Below are 7,232 nucleotides of genomic sequence, written 5' to 3'. Positions count from 1 at the left end.
GAGCGAGACTCTAAAAAAAAAAAAAAAAAGGGCAGGGAGGGAGGGAGGAAGGAAGGCCGGGCACGGTGACTCACGCCTGTAATCCCAGCACCTTGGAAGGCCGAGGCGGGTGGATCACGAGGTCAGGAGATCAAGACCATCCTGGCTAACACGGTGAAACCCTGTCTCTACTAAAAATACAAAAAAATAAAAATTAGCCAGGCGTGGTGGCGGGTGCCTGTAGTCCCAGCTACTCAGGAGGCTGAGGCAGGAGAATGGCGTGAACCTGGGAGGCAGAGCTTGCAGTGAGCTGAGATCATGCCACTGCACTCCAGCCTGAGCAATAGCTACTCCGTCTCAAAAAAAAAAAAAAAAAAAAAGTATATATATATATAGTGCCCATTGAGGGCAGAGCTTTGGATGCTTGCAATGCACCTATCAAAACACAGGATAGGGCTGAGTGCGTAGATCACGCCTGTAATCTCAGCACTTTGAGAAGCTGTGGCAGGCAGATCGCTTGAGCTCAGGAGTTCAAGACTAGCCTAGGCAACATGGCGAAACCCCGTATCTACAAAAAATACAAAAATTAGCCAGAGCCAGGCATGGTAGCACACCCCGAAATCCCAGCTACTTGGTGGCTGAGGTGGGAGGATTGCTTGAGCACAGCAGGCAGAGGTTGCAGTGAGCAGAGATTGTGCCACTGCACTCCAGCCTCCAGCCTGGGTGACAGAGCAAGACCCTGTCTCAAAAAAATAATAATAACATAAATAAATAAAACAGGATGGGGGTGGGGGAGGGAGAGCATCAGGAAGAATAGCTAATGGATTCTGGGCTTAATAACTAGGTATTGAGATGATCTGTGCAGCAAACCACCATGGCACATATTTACCTGTGTGCACATCCTGCACATGTACCCCTGAACTTAAAAGTTTAAAAAAAAAAAGATAATCATCCTCCCCAAAACTAAACTGCCCTCATGAAACTAATAAAAGGCCACCAAGTTAGGTGAATGAGAGTGGCCTGAATTCAGCCATTATTCTAGAGGTCATAGATTTGCAACTTCCCCAATTACTCCTGTAGATAACATCACCATTGTAGAAATGAAGATCGGCCTTTGGAGATGTCTTTTCAGGCTTTTGCATTTCTAACAACCGGATGGCCCCACCTGGACCTGTGACTCCACTGGTCCTGTGGCTTCCACCCAGAAGCAGACTCAGTGCATGAAGACCATTTTTTACACCCCTGTGATTGCATCCCCAACCAATCAGTAGCACCCATACACTAGCCAGCTGCCCATCAAACTGTTTTTGAAAAACCTCTAACCTTTGAGCCTTCAGCAAGGTTGATTTGAGTAATAACTCCATCTCCCACGTGGTGTGGCTGATCTTGCTTCAATTAAACTCTTATCTAATGAAAAAAAAAAAAAACCCCAGGATGGAAAATGTGAACTTTCATAATTTATAGCCTGAGAAGTGAAATGGTTGCTTTTCGTGGTACTGGATGGATTAAAGAAAGAGTACAACCTTAAATCTCTGAATCTCATTGCCAGGCACAGTCAGAATCTTCCTAGGAAATTTCTAGTACTCTTCTTCAGCCACAGACAGCTTTCTGATAATTGAAAAAGCAAACTTGAAGTTTAATCAAATAAGAAGCTGAATTAAAATGTCAGTTGAGTTGATACTTGCCATGTAAAATATGGCACATTGATGGAGAAAAGAGTGGGAACCTCAAAAGTTAAACAGGACTGATTTTCCCAACCCCAGTGACTCTCCTCAATGGCCAAATCTGCTGCCATCTTCTTGGAGTGAAGAAGCAGGAACACCCTTACCTGGAGTTACCTGCAGGGTGAGCTCATTACCCTGCGGGGAGAGCCCCAGCTGCTTAGGGGGCTAAGGTGGGAGAATCACTAAGGTGAGGTTGAGGTGAAGTGAGCCATTATGGCACCACTACGCTCCAGCCTGGGCAACAGAGTGAGACCCTGTCTCAAAAAAATAAATAATTTTTTAAAATTTAATAATTGGCCGGGCGAGGTGGCTCACACCTGTAAGCCCAGCACTTTGGGAGGCCAGGGCAGGCGGATCACCGGAGGTCAGCACTCCAAGACCAGACTGGCCAACATGGTGAAACCCTGTCTCTACTAAAAATACAAAAATTAGCTGGGTATGGTGGTGCAACCCTGTAATCCCCACTACTCAGGAGGCTGAGGTAGGACAATCACTTGAACCCGGGAGGGGGAGGTTGCAGTGAGCAGAGATCGCGCCAATGCACTCCAGCCAGGGAAACAGAGCAAGACTCCATCTCAAAAAAAAAAAAAATTTTAATAATTGCCAAGACATTGAGTTGCTCCTCTGTGGGGGTATGGCTAGTGCATTATTTATTACACAAGAATCATTGCATTATTTTAGGCAGTAGCCTTTCTTTTTTTTCCAGAAGTGCAAGTCTACAAGGGGTGAACTGTATTTGATATAAGAGAGAAACTTTGCTATCAGGCAGCTGAATGCTTTTTTTTTTTTGAGACAGGATCTCACTCTCGCCCAGGCTGGAGTGCAGTGGTGCAATCATGACTCACTGCAGCCTTGACCTCCCAGGCTCCAGTGATCCCCCCACCTCAGCCTCTTGAGTAGCTGGGACTTGTGTGGCACCTATCACCACACCTGGCTAATTTTTGTATTTTTTGTAGAGATGGGGTCTCACCATGCTGCCCAAATTTGGTCTCGAACTCCTGGCTTCAAGCAGTCTGACTGCCTCAGCCTCCCAAAGTGCTGGGATCACAAGCATAAGCCCCCATTCACAGCCATTTCTGGCATTTTTTGCCCAGCATTGTTTGTGAGATTCATCTCTGTGGCATTTAGAAATAGTTTTTTTGCACTGCTGTGAAGTATTTCATTGTGTGTGTGTGTGTGTGTGTGTGCACGTGTGCGTGTGTGTGACACAAGTTTATCAATTCTACTGTTGATAGACATTTAGGTTGTTTCCAGTTTTGAGCTGTTATGCATAAAGCTACTGTGAACATTTTTGTACATGACGTTTGGTGCTCAAATTATATGCATTTTGTGTAAATACTCAGAAATACCCAGAAGTAAAATTGCTGATTCATAGGGAATGCATATGTTCAGCTTTTTTTTTTTTTTTTTTTTTGGCAGGGTCTCTTGTCTCCCAGGCTGGAATGCAGTGCTGTGATCTTGGCTCCCTTCAACCTCTGCCTCCTGGGCTCAAGCAATCCTCCCACCTCAACCCCCCAAGTAGCTGGGAACACAGGTGCACACCACCACAGCTGGCTAATTTTTGTATTTTTTGTAGAGATGGAGCGTCTCACTATGTTGCCCAGGCTGGTCTCAAACTCCTGGGCTCAAGCAATCCACTGGCCTCAGCCTCCCAAAGTGCTGGGATTACAGGCATGAGCCACCACACCAGACCGTTTTCCTGGTTTTCTGTTGGGTTGCCTGTCTCTTTCTCATTGGTTTATATGACTTCTTTATATATATACTTTGTTTTTTACTATACATATTAAAATATATTCTATTAGTCTGTGGTTTGGCTTTCACTCTGTTAATGTTGAATTTTTGTGAACAAAAGTTCTTAATTATAAGATCATTTAGATTATTTTTTTCTAGGCCTGGCATGGTGGCTCATGCCTGTAATCCTAGCAATTTGGAAGGTCGAGACAGGCAAATCACTGAAGGTCAGGAGTTTGAGACCCCCCTAGCCAACCTGGTGAAAACCCATCTCTACTAAAAATGCAAAAATTAGCCGGTCACGATGATGGCATGCCTGTAATCTCAACTGTGCGGGAGGCCGAGGCAGGAGAATCGCTTGAACCTGGGAGGCGGAGGTTGCAGTGAGCTGAGATGGGGCCACTGAGCTCCAGCCTGGATGACAGAGTGAGACTCCATCTCAAAAAATAATAAAAAAATAAATAAATAAATAATTTTTTAAGGCTGGGCACGGTGGCTCACACCTGTAATCTCAGCACTGTGGGAGGATGAGGCAGCAGATCACCTGAGGTCAGGAGTTCAAGACCAGCCTGACCAACATGAAACGCCATCACTACTAAAAAAATACAAAATTAGCTGGGTGCGGTGATGCATCCCTGTAATCCCAGCTACTTGGGAGGCTGAGGCAGGAGAATTGCTTGAACCCAGGAGGTGGAGGTTGCAGTGAGCCAAGATCGCGCCACTGTACTTCAGCCTGGGCAACAAGAGCAAAACTCCGTCTCAAGAAATACAAATAAATAAAAATAAATGTATATTTTTTCTTTCTGTTGAGTGCTTTGTTTGTTCTGTTTAAGAAATCTTTGTTTACCTGAAGGTCACAGAGCTATTCTCTTATGTTTCCTTCTAGAAAGTGTAGTTTTCCCTTTCACATTTAGAATTACGATCCATCTAGAATTAATGTTTCTCTATGGTATTAGAGGTTGGCTAAGATTTATTTTCTTTCACATTAATATCCAGTCGACCCAGTATCGTTGACTGAAAAGGCCATTCTTTCCCTGCTGTACTGCAGAGGTGCCTTAGGTTACTGTGTATGTGTGGGGCTCAATCTGGACTCCTTCAATTCTCATGGACTAGGGAACTGAGGCCCCTGCATCCTGTAGCAGCCCGTTTCTATCATTCCTTATTATTTCTTTCAGAATTATCTTGTTGAAGCAGATATGAAGGTGAGGTACTTTGATTGCTCACTTGATTTTGGGGGTTTTTCTTTTCTTTTCTTTTCTTATTTATTTTTTTTTTTTTTTGAGACGAGTCTCTCTCTGTAGCCCAGGCTGGAGTGCAGTGGCGCAATCTCAGCTCACTGCAACCTCCGCCTCCCAGGTTCAAGCGATTCTCCTGCCTCAGCCTCTCGAGCAGCTGGGATTACAGGCGCCCACCACCACACCTGGCTAATTTTTATATTTTTAGTAGAGATGGGGTTTCACCATGTTGGTCAGCCTGGTCTCGATCTCCTGACCTCGTGATCCACCCACCTCAGCCTCCCAAAGTGCTGGGATTACAGCTGTGAGCCACCACGCCTGGCCTTCAATTAAATACCCCTACTGTAATACTGTAGGATACTTTTTTATCAGGCAGAAAATGATGGAAAATTTAGCATTCATTTATTTCGCAATTATTTATTTTTGGGAAGCTCAGGTTATTTAATATGTATTAATTTTTTTTTTTTTCTGAGACAGAGTCTTGCTCTGTCGCCCAGAGCTGGAGTGCAACGGGGCAATTCTCCTGCCTCAGCCTCCCGAGTAGCTGGGATTACAGGCACACACCACCACGCCCAGCTAATTTTGTATTTTCAGTAGATACAGGGTTTCACCATGTTGGACAGGCTGGTCTTGAACTCCTGACCTCGGGTGATCTGCCTGCCTCAGCCTCCCAAAGTGCTGGGATTACAGGCATGAGCCACCACGCCCAGCCAATATGTGTTAATTCTATGTTCCTTTTTGTAGTTAAGAAAACTTTCTATTTAAAAAACTGTACTCTGAGACCACTCTGGGCTAGGTACCCTTATACATATTATGTCTTTTAATCATAAAGTAGAAGGTATTTAACAATTCTCCTACCCCACCCCCCTTTGTTGAGACAGGGTCTTACTCTGTTGCACAGGCTGGAGTGGCATGATAATAGCTCACTGTAGCCTCGAACTCTTGAGTTCAGGCAATCATCTTTCCTCAGCCTCCTGAGTAGCTCAGACTACAGGCACATGCCACCACACCCAGATAACTATTCCCATGTTTTGCTGTTGAGGAAACAAACTCAGAAATTAAATGACTTGCCCAAGGTCACACAGCAGGTAAATAAGTGGTAGAGCCAATATTCAATCATGTCTTTCTCTCTAAATCACACAGCCGCATGGATATGCAATCTGTAGGGTTCAACTTAGTTAGAGTAAATATTTATCAACTTGGTTATGTACAAGTCTCTGTCCTAGGATTTATGGGAAATAAAAATGTCTAGTGTGCCACAATCTGTAAGAGAAACAGGCAAATGCAACTATGCAATGATATAGACATACACAATTGTAATTACTTACGATCTAAGGCTAATAGCGATACATGCTAAAATTGATGTACAAATAAAAGCAAATGAGAAGACCAGGCACAGTGGCTCACGCCTGTAATCCTTGCACTTTGGGAGGCCAAGGCGGGCAGATCACATGAAGTCAGGAGTTTGAGAACAGCCTGGCCAACATAGTGAAACCCCGTCTCTACTAAAAATTTAAAAATGCCAGGAGAGGTGGCTCACACCTGTAATCCCAGCACTTTGGGAGGCCAAGGCAGGTGGATTACCTAAGGTCAGGAGTTCAGGACCGGCCCAGCCAACATGGTGAAACCTCGTCTTTACTAAAAAATGCAAAAATTAGCCGGGCGTGGTGGTGGGTGCCTGTAGTCCCAGCTACTCAGGAGGCTGAGACAGGAGAATTGCTTGAGCCTGGGAGGCGGACGTTGCAATGAGAGGAGATTGCGCCATTGCACTCCAGCCCAGGCAACAAGAGCGAAACTCCGTCTCAAAAACAAAACCAAACAAAAAAAATATATATACAAAAATTAGTCAGGCATGGTGGTGCACGCTTGTAATCCCAGCTACTTGGGAGACTATGGCAGAAGGATCACTTGAAACCAGAAGGTGGATGGAGGTTGCAGTGAGCCAAGATCATACCACTGCCTCCAGCCTAGGCAACAGTGAGACTCCGTCTCAAAGAAAATGTTTTTTTCTTTTTTTAGTTGGTTACAAAAGGGCTCTGAAACTAAATTCCATGAGCTTTTGCTTAGAGGATTTTAAATTTGGGGTCACATTATTCTTTCTTTGAAGAATTTCCTTTAGATACTGGTTAACGTGCAGCGGCATAATCTTGGCTCACTGCAGCCTCTGCCTCCCAGGCTCAAGCAATTCTCTTGCCTCAGCCAGGCATCCCACCACCCCACTAATTGTGTTTTTATAGAGATGGGGTTTCCAGAACTCCTGACCTCATGTGATCTGCCCGCCTTGGTGCCCCAAAGTGCTGAGATTATAGGCATAAGCCACCAAACCCAGCTACAACGGAGAATTCTGATGCCAGACTGATTTGTTCTTGATTTTTTTAAAGTCAGTATCTATAGGAGTTTTCATTTATATTTAAATTTTAGTATTTTCATTAGGATAAGTTTCTGAGCTGATTGATCAGTATTATCCTAACAAAAAATTTTATTAAAATACTTTTTTTTTGAGACAGACTCTCCCTCTGTCACCTCTGAGCTGAATGATCAGTATTACCCTAACAAACAATTT

The sequence above is a fragment of the Hylobates moloch genome, unplaced genomic scaffold, assembly GCF_009828535.3.
Source record: "Hylobates moloch isolate HMO894 unplaced genomic scaffold, HMol_V3 SCAFFOLD_9, whole genome shotgun sequence".
Classification (NCBI taxonomy): domain Eukaryota; kingdom Metazoa; phylum Chordata; class Mammalia; order Primates; family Hylobatidae; genus Hylobates; species Hylobates moloch.
Note: the sequence above shows the minus strand (reverse complement) of the source record.